Here is a 17,648-nt window from a genome sequence, read left to right on the forward strand (position 1 = left end):
AAATTCTCAATTGTAGGAGCCACATCAGGTCAGGCCTGGAGTAAAGACTACTGCGTATTCTATACTGTACTGGGGACATGTTGTGGAGCATGGCCCACCGCCATCTTCTAGTCTCACTAGGACAGCATCACTCCAGCAGGTTCTTGAACAGATGAGCAGGACTCAGGTATGGTGTGAATGGCAGATACAACTCTGGAGTCATTGCACTGTTTAAGCCTATAGCACACACCTTGTCTCTGACATTCTGTTTCTGTGGACAGGCACAGAGGCTGGTGTGTTTGAAAAGTTCTTCACTTTATTCTAATTTGTGGCCTAGGAAACTATAGGAGTTATATGCTTAAAAAACTGACAGTAAACTAACTCCCGGACCCCTACTCCTTTCTGGTCTCTGCTGTTCTACCAAACAAGAAATAGGTAGACCCATTTATGCATGTGGGTAAAAATAATTATGGGATGGGAATGGAGAGGGGTGCACTTTTGGCTGCCCCTGTTTGGAGCCCTAGCCTGCTGGCCTGAGACGGCTGAGCTATTTATAGGCATAAGACTCACAGGTGCACAGACAAAGCCCTGGGATTTTGCTGGTTGTGGCCAAGGGATATCTGCCTGGCCAAAAGACCAAAAAGACAAATCCTGTTTGAAAATAGAATCGGAGGATCTGATCCTTACGAAGGACCTCCAAAGTTGTTTAATGCAACACACATTTACAAATTCAATCTCTATCTACCCCTGGCCAGTGGCTACTCACCCTCTAAGTACTGGTTACCTACCACCTGTGGTGGAGAGCTCACTACCTACAGGCGCAGCAGACAAGGGCTAGGCTTCAGACAGAGAAATTCCATGGCTACCTAAAAACAGCTGCCTATCCAAAGATAGGTTTCTACAGGGTCAATGTCATCCATAAAGTGAGATAAAAACTTTACCTTGTACAGTAATTGGTATTAAATGAGATAACTAAATTCAATAACTATTTCTATCAGAGATTCTGAAAGTTGGCATCATTAACATTGGGAATGGACTGATTATTTTCGGGGGGTTGTTGTCTTGTGTTTTGTGGATGTTTGGAAGCATCTCTGCCTCAGTTCACTAGATACCATACTAGCTCTTGTCTCCTAGTTGTGACAATCTAAAATGTCTCCAGATACTGTCAAATGCCCTTGAGGTAGATGGTGGCGCTGTCCAGTCCCACTTCCCTCCCATTCTAGAAAGAGTTCATTTCATCTTTGGGCGATTCCATACAAAGGTCCTGGTCATCACCATGGTATTCATTTTTCCGTAAGTCCTGCCTCATGAAGAACCAAGGAAAAGGAAGAGAAATGTAAGTTTTCATGACTTGAGGGTGCTGGCTCGGACTTAAACATAGTCTGTCCCACTCTAACGCTGTGGAGTCATTTGTTTCTAGTTTGTGCCACAGGACAGGACAGGCTGGCTTATCTACTTATTTGGATAAAGGCATGTTTTTCAATGATTTATTAAGTGACACTTCTTAGTCTCTATTGAGAACATCTCAGTCCTTGGTCTACATATGAAGTGTCTCATGTCTTATGCTCAGTTCTGGCCGGGCTTGGTGTAAGAGGAAGCTCATGCAGGCTGCAACATGTGGGAAAGGTATGTCTTTATCTCTCAGCTCCTTTATTCTCTCTAGCTCCCACCTCCAGTGTATTTTAAAAGAAATCTAAGACCAAATTCCATGAGTAAACAGGAGGGCAAAAAAGTTCACCACACCGCTGTTAGGAAATCTCTAGAGATTGAGACCTAGGGCTGAGCTCCCTGCCTGACCCAGGTGTGTTTAGAATCAAGAGCAAAAGCAGTTTCTGCAACAAGGAGCAGTATTTGTATCAGGTTATAATCAGGAGCCCACAGTGGGTCTGCTATCAAAGTCTGGAAGGGCCCAAGAACATTGATGAGGGGATGGGGGTACACTTTAAGTAAAAATCACAAAAGGGGAGAATGTGTCCCTTCTCTGTTTTTTCAGAGGGTTTCAACAATCGAAACAGGAGACAATTAGAACTAGCATGCCAGGCACTAAATTTATTTGCTATGTCTCCAAATACAAGATAAAACTGACAGAAAAGCTCAATTAGTCACTTGTAACTATTTTCCAAGAATCAAGACCTACTACCAGAAAACTAGTTATCCCTGCCTACAAGTGTATATGCTGCCAGCTATTTGGAAAACCCACCACGATGAGGTCACTGAAGTCTAACCACAGGGTTTTCCAGTGCTGGAGGCCTGATGCCACTCCTGCCTTACCTTAGTGCCTGCCCTGAAACCCACCTCTGTTGTATCATATCATATATCCTGTACTGATGCCTCAAAGCAAGACGAAGCAAGGGGAATGTTTCTCAGCAGAAGGGTACATACAGTCTAGGTGCACAGGCTCCAATCACAGGCAAAGGGAAAGTGCTCTTATAGGTCCAGGACATGCCCCGAGCTTTGAGGCACTGGTCCTGTTTCTGAAACTAATTTGATGGCTTTGGGCACAACTGAGCCCTCTCTGGACCAAGTTTCTCATCTGAAAAGTGGGATTAAAGACCAAAAGACCACTTGAATGTCTTATGTCATAAACTGTTCAACACTTCAGCTGTGTGCGTGTGTGGGTGCGCGTGCGCGCGGGCACAGAAAGCACTTGTATGCAAGTTCATTCTGAATGCCATGAAGCTACTGTAGTGAATATTCTAAATTGACTGTTGAGAAGTAGGATGAGCAGTGAGTTCCTGCCAGGGCTGGCCAACTGGAAAACACACAGCTATTTTCAGCAACTCTGTGGGTGAGTTCGTCTGGTCTCCAATCAAAGATCTCCTCTTGTACTGCAGAGAGTTCAGCATGTTCAGTTAAAGAAAACCTATTCTATCCTGTGGGGGCAAAACTATGAAAGGGCTTTAAAAAATGGAACAAGATGTTATAAAGTTAATTATTCCTTAAAAAATACATGAAGCAATGCTATTTGATGCAAGGACCAAAATGAAAGATTAAAGGACTTGGCATAAATGTAAGAAGGGGACACTCTTACAATTTTAGAAATGATCTCTTTGTTCTTTTCTTTACCAAAGGATCTGGGGGTAGGAGATGTCTAGGAAGATGGCTAAGAAGAAAAAGCGCTTGCCATGCAAGGGTGAGGATAGGAGTTCAGATTCTCCGAGCACACACAAACACCTGACAGGCATTGCAGCTGCCTGTAATTTCAGTATTTGGATGGCAGAGATTACAGGTCTCCCAACAAGCTGGTTAGCCAGGGTAGCTGATTGGTGAGCTCTGTGCTCAATTAAAAGACTCTGCCTCAATAAATAAAGTGGATAGCAATTGAGGAACTGACATCAGCTTCGTCTGCACATACATGTGCATCCACACACACAGACACTCATACACACAGGCACAATGCACACAAACACATGTAAAAAAAAGTAACAGAAAAGAAGATATAGGAAGAGGCTAGTACCAACTCATGGACAAGCTACATTTAAGAGTCCATTTATATATATGCTGGATGTTTGGAAAGTGAAGTCTATAGTCATGAAGAAAATGATCATAAATAAAAATCCCTAGGTTAGCCTACAAAAGTCTATGGAAAGTAAGGGCTGGGGATGTAGCTTAGTAGTAGAGCATTTGCCCAGCATACCTGGGACTGATCCCCAGTTTATAAAACCTACAAAGCACCCTGGAGCACCAGACAGCACTAATCTAAGCACTTCAGTTACATTCTAGCTTTATGCTGACATTCTCAGAAAATAACTCAAACAGCTGGGGCAATGAGGGACATGTCCCTATTACTCCTTTAAGTGCACACTGGTGGGCACCTTTTGGGGCAATGACTGGCCACAGAGATAAACTGCCATTGGAGTTCAGCTTGGAGTTAAGGGCAAAGTTTCTGAGTCATCTTAAATATTAATGAGAATTTTTCACTCAATTCTAGAGTTCAATGCCTGATCTTAATAGAAGCGCTACAATTTTCTCATCAAAATCTCTGAGTATAATAAGGGCTTCAAGAGTACCCACCATGTTTTTAAGTTGTGATGCAGAACAACAGAGGACGTTGTGGAACTGCATGACTGCTCTCTGAGGCCTTGTGCAAATCTCCTAATTTTCCTCAGCAGCTCCAATGAGAGAAAAAGAGTCCTGTAATGCAATGCATTATGACAGGAGCCATGTTGAAATAGTTAAGCACAAAGCTTTCAATACAGCAGCTGCTCAAGATGGTAGATTAAATAGCTATGCTGCAGGGACCTCATTGGCAGAAAGACATCATCTTACAATCTGATCTACTCTACTGTTCTAGTTAGCTTCAGCTGTCAACTTGACACAGCCTAGAGTCGTATGGGGGAATCTCAATTGAGGAATTTCACAGGTCACATTGGCCTGTGGCCATATCTGTGAGGGATTGTTTTGATTGATGCTTGATTCCTGAGGACCCAGACCACTGTGGGCAACACCATCCCTAGGCAGATGGGCCTAGGCTATATAAGAAGGCTAGCTGAGCATGAGCCATTGAGCAAACAGAAAAAGTCAACAAGCAGTGCTCCTTCATAGATTCGGCTTCAGGCCCCTGCCTTGACTTCCCTCAGTGACGGACTGTGATCTGTAAGCATGAGTTAAACATTTTCCTCCCCTAGTTTCTTTTGGTCAGAGTGTTTTATTATAGCAACAGAAGAGAGACTAGAATAACTATGCAGATGATTCTCATGGAATTCCCAACCTCCCCATCATTCAAACCTCATTTCAATAAAAACCAACTTCTAATGGGCATATTTATGAAGCAAGGCAGTCAATGAATAACAACAAGCAGAGAGACCAAACACTCTGAGTTCAACAGATCAATTCCACCGCATAAGTGAGTGTAAACAAATTTTGACTTTTTAAAAAAATTTGTCTATCAGTCCACTATTGTTCTAAAATGATGGCCAAATTTGTTTTCTCCCCCTATCTAGAAGCCTTTGAGAGGGAACTGATACTGATTCTAACCACTCCAACAGCTATTAAAATGCCTGAAAGCAAATCCTGAATCTTGAGACCAGCCTTGGCAGACAAAAGAAAAATGAGGAGGAACCCAATAGAGGGATGCTTTTGGAAACTCTTGTCAAGAAATTCTAATGGACTGTCATATGAACATTTGAAATTTGCCCTGTTCTGACTTTTTTCTAGTTCCCTGTCTAGAACTTGTAATGCTAAGTACTATTGCTTTTACTTCTTCACATCTCCTATTCACCAGTCAAGGACTTTCTTTTGGGAGTCTTTTAGATAGACCCACTGAAGGGGTACCCCAATTGCCTCACCCTGTGTCCTCCCTGTTCAGCATGGAAGAAGCCAGAGTGGTCTGTGTCCCAATTTCCTATCTGTAAGCTGGGTAACAACCTCTTCAGAGGATGATGTGATAAGAATAGGAGGTAGGAACTGGCTAGGCAGTTAGTGTAAAAAGACCCCAAAGAAAAGTAGCCAGTTTCTTGGCTAAAAGTCAAAATGTCCTTGGGCCTCTTAGCAAAATACTCTGTTCCAAAGGCCAAAAATGTTGAAAGTATTTTAGAGCTTATATCTAATCTTTAAAAGATTTTAGGGATGCCTCTTCAGAGGGGGGAATGTTAGAGTAGCCCAAAGCCCCATAAAAATCAATCAGTCAATCAAAGAAGAAGAAATAGTACATGAGGTTATCAGAAAAAAGTGATAGGGAGATATGGGAGGAGTTAGAGGGAAGGGAGTGGGCATGGATTTGATCAAAACACTCTACAGGCCCTTATATGCTTATATGCCTGTATGAAATTCTCGATAAATTATTTTTTAAAAATCTATGTGTCTATGGGAGGGTGCTGGTGGAGACGGGGCTATAAAGATGATTCAGATTGAAATATTCTGTATGAAATCCAACAAAATTTAATGAAAACAAATTAAAACAATTATGTGTATGAGTGTTTTGTCTGCATATATGTAAGTGTCCTACATTTGTGCAATGTCAGAAGAGGGCATCAGATCTCCCAGAACTGGAGTTACTGATGGTTTTATCTGCCATGCGGGTGCTGGGAACTGAACCCAGGTCCTCTGCAAAAGCAGCCAGTGTTCTTAACTGATGAGCCATCTCTCCATCCCAAGGGGTAGGTTTTGAATTGCTATTCCTTTATTTTGTCATTGGAGCTTTCCTTCATGGGCGAAAGGAAAGTGCACTGGTTGAAAGGATTAAGAGAACCTAGTCTCCAACCACTGAACCCAAGAAAAGTCACTGAAATTGTCCATGACATTCTGCTTCCAGTACAAAATACAGGGTTTGCCTCACTAATTCTAATATTTATTTTTATTTTTATTTATTTATTTTTGGTCTTTTTGAGACAGGGTCTCTCTGTAGCCCCAGCTGGCCTCACAGAGATCTGCCTATCTCTGCCTCCCAAGTGTTATTATTAAAGGCATGTGCCACCATGCCCGGCTAATTCTAATATTCTTTACAGGTGTAAAGTTCCCAAAACTTAGAAGAAAACTTTGCTGTGATATTAGTTTCCTACAGCATGGTGACCTACACCCGGAATCCCTGCTACTCAGGAAGCTGAGGTAGGAGGAATGTGAGTCTGAGGTGAGCCTTAGCATCTTAGTAAGTCTCTGCTGCAAAATAAAACAAAAAGAGCTAGGAGTAGAGCTCAGTGACAGACTGCTTGACTAGCATGCACACGACACTGAGTACAGTTTCCAGTGCTAGAAAAAGTTTATTTCCTTTGTCCTTAGTGCCAGTGTTGGACAAAACATTAACTTAAATACTTCTATGAATGGAGCAATATGTACCTATTTCAATTTAGAAAGTAAGGAGAGGGGCTGGGGATGTAGCTCAGTGGTAGAGCACTTGCCTAGCATGCATAAAGCCCCAGGTTCAATCCCCAATACTACAAAGCTAGAATGTGAGTGCGGGAAGCTTAGTTGTGTAGACACAATGGTTCCAGGATTCCTGGCACCTAAAACTGTCTGGCATACACTATTGCTTGGCAATTACCACATAGGACTGAACTGGGACTATTTGACTGCCACTTGCAAAGAAATATCAAGCACAGCCTCAGCCGACAGAAGCACAGCCTCAGCAGACAGGAGATTCCTTGGTGCCATGGCAGCAGTCCTATGGAAGGCTCCCTGATCTGACTCTAGTCTGTATCTAGCCATGCACATTGCTATACAGGGATTGGATCCAGTCACTTAACTTCCCTAAGGTGCGTCACCTCATCTGCTGGTGAGGTGGCTTGTATGAAAAGAACCTAGGGGAGTGTAGAGACAGAGGTCATATCAGACCAACATACACTTCTTAAGGGTCAAAATGCTATGAAAACTTCCATGTAAGATATAGACAGTGAACCTCCTGTTTGCATAACACAATTTTCAGCTATAAATCAACAAACACTAGCATATACCCAGCACTCATTTTGAAGGAAGTATCCAGGTATTTCATATAATGTCTCCCAGCAACTCTATGAAGAGATACTGTCCCCACGCCACTGAAGAGCATGATAAAGAACAGACATGCCAAGTAACTTGTCTGAAGTCATAAAGCTGGTAAACAGTGGAGCAAAGGTCTAAACACACAAATGACATACAGTTTTCCACATCACAGAGACTTGGCTGCTGATACTCAGTAAAGCCTCAATTTTCTGTGTGTGGCTGCTGCTGGTGGTGGTGCTGCTGCTGGTGGTGGGTGTATTTACTTTTTTCTAGATAAAACCCTTACCCAGACACTACCATATCTATGACTTCCTTGGGGATAGTTATTGGGACACGTGGCAGATCATAAACTATTTAAGCACATTTTGAGGCTAAATCACAAACTTGAGTCTTACTTTGGACATTGTCTTGTGAAAGACTGAAAATAGCCAACCTTGAGACTCAAAGTATTATGAAAACCAGAAAGCCTTTTCTATATTCTCCCAAAGGCGGTGGGGTGGGGGAAATACATGAAATAAACCTTATCTTTGAAAGCTGTCCATGTGTGGCTGAGTAGATTCTACCCATCTGCAGAAAATAATGAAGGGATTTTTCAAAGCCAAAATGAAAGGGACTAACTTCAGAGTCAAGTTTCAAAAAGAAGCTAAAATACATTCAGTATATATAGAGCTACTAGAAACAAAACAAAAGACAAAAACAGACTGTCTAGTAGTCAAGAAATATATCAAAGTTATTAATTTCAGTCTACCTCTGTCTTTATGTCTCACTTCTTGCAAAGGGGACTGAAGAGAAGACATGTGAAGAGGCCCACATGTATCCCCTTCCTTACATGGCTCATTACATAGGATTCCCACTCTATACAGTCAGAAGCTCGGTGTGGGAAGAATCTTTTCTTTTTCATAAGGGGCTGTGGAGATGGTTGAGTCAGTTAAGTACTTGTACTGCAAGCATGGGGAACTGAGTTTGGATTCCCAGTACCCACAGTGGTTATCAGGTGCACCTGTAACTCCCTTGCTGTGGTGGGTGGAGGGAGAGGCAGATTCTAGGGGCTCACCGGACAGCTAGTATAGACAATCGGTCAGCTCCAGGTTCAGTGAGAGGCCCTGTCTCAAAAGATAATGTGGCGAGTCATAGAGGAAGACACATGGTGTTGACCTCTGACCTCCACATGTGTCTGAATAGGCACACATGCTTTAAAAACACACATGTACACGTAAAAAAATTATAGTAAGGATTTTAATAAAATAGAATCATAAACACCATGATCATAATTATCAAACAAGATCAACTTGTATTTCTTGGCTGTAAATGTTAAATGCACATTACATTTTAGAAGCAAAGTTAAAAATAAATTTAGAAGGGAACTGTCATCGATGTGGCTAATTAATCCTCAGTCACGTTATGAATGAATTGTTCAAGTACTATTAGCTATGGTCAGCAATGTAACCATTTATTTCATTTTTTTTTCCTGGAAGAAATATGCTATGCTGCAATTCGAGACATCAAAGGGACAAAAATACAGGGAGACATTGTCATATAAAATATAATTTAGGAAATGGTATTCCAAGAAATGTTGAATTTGTCATCATGTACTCCTCAGAAGGGACCAGACAGAACAGTGTTTGATTACTTAAAGCAGTGTGCTAAACAGAGTCATTAAGTTCACTCAACCCACAAACATGCTTTATTTAAAGAGATAAAGGGTGAGAGAAAGAAACTATAAACTGCAATGCAAAGTCATAAACATTTAACATACGTTATTTAACTTAACTATTCTCAACAACTTTGAGGTAGGGATTATCATTGGGCCTCTTCTGAAGATCAGTTGCCCTACAATGCACAAGGACAATTATGTAGTGAAGATCCAGGATTCACCCTCAAGCTTATCTTGTCTTTCCCTACTTCCCCTACAGATTATAGATGACCAAGGTCCCAGAGGCAAGTTGAAAGTCAGGCCTCCCTGGATTGTTTCAACATCACACATTTCAACTAAAGAGCAATTGAGGTTCCCTGAATCAGTGTGAGGAAATAATGATGACTTTTCTCTTTCCAAGAAATATTTCCATGGCCTACATTAAGAGATGTGACATTCATGTAGACAGTCCAAGCTAACACAACTTAGATATTTCAATAGGTTGCTCTGTTGTAACTATGTTTTCTTCAGCTTGTTTACATTCTGTATTGTTGATTTAGGTGATTCTCATCATGTCTGTTAACACAGAAACATTATCTGTTAAATTCTTTCCTTCAAGAATTTGAATTGCTATTTTGTTGGAGAAAGGGACACTGAAGAGCAGACAAAGGCATCATCAGAGCCACACCAAGAAGTACAGTGAACACAGGAGGGGGCTCTGGGGACAGTGGAAAGAAAGCACAGGATGAGAAGTAGTTGAGAAGTAGGCTGGATGTGACTAGCTCCGCAATCCTGCCCTGCCCCTCAAGGAGCCACATGGCAGAGAGCAGGCTTCTGGGTTTGACACTTACTATCACTTACTGTAGGTGTTACTTGCTGACTCCGAGGACCCTCACCTTCCTCATAATTCACTGTATCTCCCCACCCCTCATTAAAAGGGACAAAATTTGTATCTCTATATCTACCACTGGGCTTGGAAATGGCACCAGCACACAGTTTAGTCCCAATAGTGGGTCAATGGCCTATGCAGGACACAATTGGGATACCTTAACTTTCTTCTGTAAACTACAGCAGAGTTTTGAAAAGGGGATATGGGAGGGAGATAATAGCCTTCAGAGACATTAGGTCCTAATGTAAATGTTTGCAGATGTGATCAGATTAAGAATGCTGTTTGTGATGGGGAGATTTTCCTGGCTTGTGTAGGCAAGGCCCTAACTGCATTTCCAAATGTTCTGGTAAGAAGGGGGTAGAGAGAAACCTGACTCAGACAGAAGGTGTGGCAACAGGGCTACGTGAAGACTAAAATCACCAGTGGAGGAATGAAGGTGACCACTAGAAACTGGGAGGGGGGGTGCAAGGCACTGCTCTCCCTCACTTACACCCCACATTCTCTGGAGAGGAAAACTCTTCTGGCATCCTGATGGCAGTCCAGTGAATTTGAACTGACCTCTGGAACTATAAGAACTGAATAAACATCTTTCATTTCAACACACTGGTAGCACTTTCTTACAGTAGCCCTAGGAAGCTCACACATCAAAGTCAGCTCCACAAGCCTGGGAAGAAAAGAACCAAAAGGCAGGGTGACATAGACTGTACCCCTCCACCAGCCAGGAAACTCTTGCAAGGCTGTACTGCCATGGGGTAATCTAGTCTAGCCTTACGACCCACATAACCAAAATCTAAGGCACTGCAGAAACCTTTGGCCTGAGACCAACCCAAAGGGCATTTCCACAGAGGATTAGATCAAGAGGGCTCTGAGCAATGAAAAGATGCATCTCTTGGTAGATTCATAAGACACCAGAATCATAGGGAGGGAGTGGAAAGTAGGAGGTGAAGCCTAGGTGGAAGAAGTAGATCACGGAGATGTGTCTTTGGGGGACTTTTATATTCTGCCCTGGCCATTCCAGAATGCCACTTCCTGTCACAGTCACTGCTTCCTGTCCAAGAAGTAAGGAACAATCTCTTCCATACATTCCTGCTGCCAGGATGTTCTGGCCAAGTGCATGGGGCTAAGCAGCCATGGACTGAGCCTTTTGAAACCACGAGGCAAAATCAATTCTTCTTCTCTGAAGTTATTTGTTAGGTATTTGGTCACAACAATTAAAAAAAAATAAAGGAACTATATATCTGTACTGAAAAGAAATAAGCTATCAAGCCAAAAAATGACAAAAGAAACCAAGATGCACATTACTAAGTGAATCTAAGAAGGCTCCATACTGCAGGATTTCAACCACATGAAAGCCTGAAAAAGGTGAGTGTGTAGAAATAGTTTAAAAAAAAAAAAAATCAGTGGTTCTCAGGGATTGCAATTGAAGAACCCAGGGAATGTTCAAGGCAGTGAAATTCTTCCCTATTATTTTATAATGACTGATTTCACAGATGTACAGCACTAGGAGGGACCCCTAATATCAACTACAGACTTGGATGGTAATAATTCGTTGTATCAAGGCGGCTTCATCAGCTGCCACACATGTACCATGCCAGTGGAGATACTGGTAATGGGGAGGATATGCACAAGCATGGAGGTGGGAGGTAAATGTGAGATTTCTGTAGCTTCTGCTCTGTTCTATGCTGGCTTAAATAACACTTCATCCCTCCCCATAATGTCTCCTAAAAAACCCCACTTGTCATCCAAATGCATAAAGGCTGAGATTGCTATTACAATAGTTATTTTAATATCACCTATGTACTGCAGATCATTAATTAAAATCAGAACACAGAGCAGGGGAGGTGGCATTGCAGTTTAAGAGCTTACTGTACAAGCAGCAAGTTTGAGGGCGGGAGTTTGGTGGGTGTGGCCGCTTGCCTGCACTTCCAGAGCTTGGAAGGCAAAGACAGGGGATTCCCAGAGCAAGCTGGTTAGCTAGAATAACAATATCAACAAACTCTGAGTTCAACTGAGAACCCCTGCCTCACTGAATGAGACAGAGAGCAATGGAGTCTTAACATCAACGGCCTCCAAAGGATCACACATGCATTCGCACCTGCGCATACACACGTGCCCACACATATCAGAGAACTCATGTATACATACATTCCACAGACACATGAAAGAAAAGAAAAATCAAAATAAAAATATAAGATTAAAAAAAATTAATTACTTTTACCTATCATCTGAAAACATGAAAGGTAAATAAAAACGAAAACTCCCAAATCTAAACAACAAAACCCAATGTGGTGTGAAACGAGATTAGCTCAGACAAACAGGCACTTGTAGTTCAGAAACTGTATCTCCACAGCTGCCAGGGTCTGAAAGTGCATTGGAGCCCGCTCACTTGAGAGCTGCTCTACTTTTATTTAGTCACTTCCTAAGAAACCCTAAGCTGTATGAACAGCTGCTTGGTTAAAATAAAACAGGATCTGGAGCCTTTCAGTGAAAGTGTTTCCTTCCTATTCCAGAGGAGACCTTTTCTAGAACAACAACAAAAAAATGGGGTTACAACAGTCTTGAGAAGAAATCCTATTGGGGATTATGGAAACCTTTTCCTTTATCTTGGCTACCTAAATCAAGTAAGAAACACTACCAGAAGGTGGTGGGAAGGGGAATCCTTTGGCTTATTTTAGGAAGGAAGGAAGCAGAAAGCTCATTTTCAAGGTAACGATTCATTTTCAGATTCCCGTGTGCACATGTGAAAGGTTCCCACATGTAGATATAAAGGGCAGAGCAAAATGGGGGTTTGTAATGTCGAAGACAAATGGTATATGAAAAGAATTCCCGATATTAAAATTTCCTCACTTAGCAAGGATATCTTATAAAACAAATTATAAGACTTCACCATTATTTATCAACAAATATATGAGTAAGATGTTTGGCAAAGACTAGGTTCTATTAATTAAAACTTTAAGTAAATACATCATTAAACACATGGCTGATGCATTCTTAGGAAATGGTACTTATATTGTCAAAAGCCTGGGTTATTAAAATTATTGCACCTTTTAGCAACATTGACATGGAAGCACACTACATACTCATACACAGACACACACAGACACACACAGACACACAGAATCTTCTTGTGACACCTTCCTAATATCCTAAAGGAGGGTTTATTATTACTTTAAAATAATTTTTTTCTTTAAATTAAAAAGCAGCCTGAATGCTTTTTATTATTATGCTGCATTAATTACACTGGCCCTGAATTGGCCAGGAACAAAAGTCATTTCTCATTTTATCTTCATAAAATAATTGTATTAACATGATCTACCAATTAATAAAGAATGCAGGGATAAGGGGGTTGGGTAGGAAGGTGGAGACAGGCAGATCCCAGGGTTCACTGTCAGGCAGGCTAGCTCCAGGCTCAGTGAGAGACCTTGTTTCAAAAAATAAGGTGGAGAGGGATGAAGATGCTTGATACTGATCTCTGCCTGCCACATATGCACTCACAGGTGAGTGTAACTGCCTACACATGTGCACACACATGCACAACCCCCTCACACACAGAGGAATGCATGAATATCAGTATTCTCCAAATGAAAAAAATAAATCCATATAATGTACATATGTGGTAAACATCAATTTTGCTGCAATTAAATGGCATTTTTCCTTGTACTATTTCACAAGTTCCTTTGAGCTACTAATCTCAATTCCTGGACCTTACACAATTGGGTATTATCAATAAAAAAAAAATCAGGAAATGATATTAGAGGAAATAGCACTTTAGGTCTGTGTAAGGAAGGAAGGCTAATATATTTTGGGCTCTCAATAAGCTGAAGTCAAAAAAAAATCTACATGGTTGTCCATGTGTGCTATGGGTAAGGGTAAGTGTTCTTGTATGTATGATATGTGCATGTGTGTACGTGGAGGCCAGGTGTCTTCCTCTATCACTCTTTGCTGTATGTTTTAAGGTAGGGTCTCTCACTGAACATGGAGTGTACCGATTTGGTTAGAATGGCTACTCAGTGAAACCCAGAGATTTGCCCTGTGCCCCAGCACCAGGGTTACAGATATGCATTGCTGTGCTCAGCTTTTTATGTGTGGGTGCTGGGGATCCAAAACTCACGCCCTCATACGTGCCATCTCTCTAGCCTCCACTTGTGTCTTTAACAAAAAATATATCATAGATCAAAAGATGCCACCATCCTCATTATGTTCAATTCAATAGGAAGTAATTTATTAGGGACTTTGTATGCCATTTAAGAATCCAAGGAATACCAACCATAGGGAGTTTACATACCATATATTTATTTGTACTAAAAAGGATGTGTAATAAACTCATTCATTCAACATTTAAGGAGAATTTAATAACAAGTAGAATAGTATTATCCCATAAGGGGATTAAAAAATCGTTCAAAATCCCTGGGCTCACAGAAGCTTAGAGAAAAGAATGTGAATGTAGACATATACAGAAATATCTATAAATACAAGATGGAGTATATAATATGAGCATGATTGAGGTACAAATAAAAATACTATGAGAAAGCAGATTGGAGGAAGCATGATGCAGTGGGGGTGACCCAGGTACCTAAGAAGGAAAGAGGGGCATGGGGCAGGGTGAGAAGGTGGTGGAAAGGCCCCCATCATACCCAGGAAGAGGCAACAGAGTTCTGCCAAGTAGAACTTGGGTAAATCCAAGGGAATATACACCACCCAAGGGACATTTTGAGTCAGTAAGGAAAGCAATGGGAAGATACAGGGCAGTGGTGACCATGTGAGACTCAGGAAAACTGTTTATCTGAGGAGTATTGGCAGCCACTTGGACTCTTGAGGGAACATCCATTTTACTTTCCTGGGGGCTTTTATGTTGAAGCCCACTGGCATCTATGAGCCTTAGCGCCACCCATGGGCACCGAGTTCACATCTCTGTTCTTGAAGGGTGTGAGTGGGTGCCTCTTGAGGATGCTCAGAGAGCAGTCCTTTCACTATGGTCTTCCCACCTGAGGGTGGCAGCTGATTAATTAATTAGTGGCCACATCACTTACACAGTTTAGCTTCATATACTGGTTGTACCCCAGGCAAGAGAAGATAACTAATTTGCTTCTTTCTGTCCTTTTGTTGTTTTGGAGGCAGGACCTCGCTCTGTAGTCGAGGCTGGTTTTGAATTTAGATTCTCCTACCTGAGCCTTCTAAATGCACCCTGAACCCAGAAAGCTTGCTTCTTTCTCAGTAAGCACAAGTGTTCAGGGAGGGATGTGACTGGAAGGCAGAAGTAGGAGGGGGTACCTACGTTTTTTATCTTGACCACCACCAATCCTTGGCAAATATTTACCATATCCATGGAGAGAAATCCTTCCCGAATTTCAGTTTCACTTGCCAACAATTATCAGTAGTGTATTTTCTGTTTGTTTTAAAATTTGACAAATCAGATTAATCTCTTGGCAAATATGGACTATAAAGATCAGTGCAGTCTTTTTCAGGCAACGAGGCAAGCACAGGCATTTACACGTCAGTAAATAGTGCAGTGGGAGAAACAGCCACACCCCATCATTCTTAGGGCCTAGGACACAGCCAGCTGGCACGTAATGAGAAAATTACATTAGTTCATTAAAACTGCACCTATGGTGCTGGGTTCACTGTCATCATGCCAGCCAATTTTCATACACCAATTCTGCTCACCAGCTTCTATTTCTCTCTCATTCCTACATCTCCCTCCCAGCCCCCTGCCACCAGGTAGGCCATGCCACTAAATGTGGTCAATGTACCTGGAGGAGGTTGCAAGTACTACCACAGATCTGAGACTGTGTTTAAGGGTCTGGGTGACCTTCTGCTGTCAGTCTAGGGCTCTGCTGTGGTCACATGTTCAATGTGACCTGTGCGGGCATTTCTTGTGGGAGAGAAACACACCTAGTGTGTTAAGCCACTCAGATTTCAGGCCATCCTAACACATCTGTCTCTTTGAGTGGCTATCATTGGTAGCCTTCTCAGTGAACATCCACAAGATCTGAAAACCGAGTGCTACCTTTGTGAACAAAACACACACATCTCCGAGGCACAAAACATATCTGCCCACACAAATAGCTCCAGTACTCATCTGACTACAAATTTGGTCCTTTTCAGCAGAAATAATCCTTTGCTCAAAATCCTATTTGGAAGAATATATTTTCTCATACTATTTTATAGAAAACAGTAGAGTTCCTTTCTAACACATCATTTTTAAACTACTACTTTGTATCAATGCTATTTTCACATGCAACAAGATAAGGGATCATCTCTATTTTTAGATGCTCTACTAGTCCTGGCCTGGCCGGTTGTTTCTATACATCCAGTGACTGCCAAGCCATGTTGCTGGAACGGGTTCACATTTGCCAAGAGGGGATTTCATCAGCAGTAGTAGTTCACAGTGCAGAGGACAAGAGGCAAAATCTTTGTTATTATCTCGAGTTTGGGATGTCAGGCAAGAGAATGGCTGTCCACGTATTTTTACTGTCCAGTCAAACAACACATGTAGATCTGTTTTTACAACAAATAATTTGTGCTAATAAGATCAGTGAAAGAAATATGGTTGTTTTACTTCCTTACTGAACTTCCTGATTACTAAACCCTAGGATAAATGGCTGACACATTAGTTAATTCTTTCATTTGTTCATTCACTTATTGAACAAATAATATATTTAATGCTTGTTTTGTGCCAAACTTCCACAGGCTCTGAGTATACAAAGTCTAACGGTAATTCATGGGTTTATGAGAATGCAATCCCTGTGTCTGATCAATGAATAGGTGGTAGCGATGGATATTTTAACAGTAAAAGTAGGTGGCTATTAGATATATGACTTTTACCAGGAACTTGATGGATTAATTTTACAGTGGAAATCATTAGTGTCAATGGTATGGAAACCATCATTGCAATTAACTTGATGCAGAATTTGAAAACTTGTCAACAGCTCTGTAGAGTATGAATATACTGAGAACAAAGATTTCAGGGATTTTTGAACTCTGGTATCTGTACAGAACACATCCTCTTGTCTCAGGACACTGAAGACACTCAGGAGGTATTTGGTGATGATGAGGTGCCAAGTGGCGGCTTCCTTCCCCTCATTACCTAGGCATTTCTTGCTTCTCTTCCTGTGCCTGGCAACAGCTACCCTAGCAGGAGGCATGAGCCTCTGAGCAGGACGCATGGGCCTCTGCTTCATCTTACACCTCTGGAGGCATGCTATCCACAAGCTATGTGCAAGATGACTGTGGAGCCATATTCTAAACGCACAAAAAAGCAGCCGAGGCCCTGTGTGGTGACGAGAGCCTGTAATACCAGTAGGTGGGAGGCTGAGGGTGGAAGATGGTAAGTTTGGAGCCAGCCTGAGCTCTTACAAAGTAAGATTCTAACCCCTAGCCTCACCTCTCAATTAAAAAGGGCACATTTTTGGGGCCAGTGAGATGGATCAGTGAGTAAAGGCACTTTCCACCAAGTGGGGTTGAAGGAAAGAACCAATTCCTATGAGTTGTCCTCTGACTTCCACGTGTGCACTATGGTACCCTGAAACCCCTCCCCCACAAATGCAATAAGAATTCTTTAAAACCTTTGACTTATCTTCACATAGACGGAACTGGTAAAAGAAAGGAGACAGGGGCTCCTCCCAAGCCCATATTACCCCTGAGGAACAGATCCTCAAATGACCTTAAGAGTGAAAATAAATTGTTTTATCTGGGCCAACTGTAGGGTCTTAAACACCCAAAAGGAAAGTA

The 17,648-nt window shown here is 41.8% G+C and overlaps 1 protein-coding gene across 6 annotated transcripts in view; it reads right to left on the bottom strand.

The window, feature by feature from the left end:
* The window catches only part of Nedd4l (NEDD4 like E3 ubiquitin protein ligase), a 364,487-nt gene that overhangs the window by 95,881 nt on the left and 250,958 nt on the right, over window positions 1–17,648 (bottom strand). The window lies entirely within an intron of this gene.

Source organism: Nannospalax galili, unplaced genomic scaffold (assembly GCF_000622305.1).
Source record: "Nannospalax galili isolate Female #2095 unplaced genomic scaffold, S.galili_v1.0 scaffold567, whole genome shotgun sequence".
Taxonomy (NCBI): Eukaryota; Metazoa; Chordata; class Mammalia; order Rodentia; family Spalacidae; genus Nannospalax; species Nannospalax galili.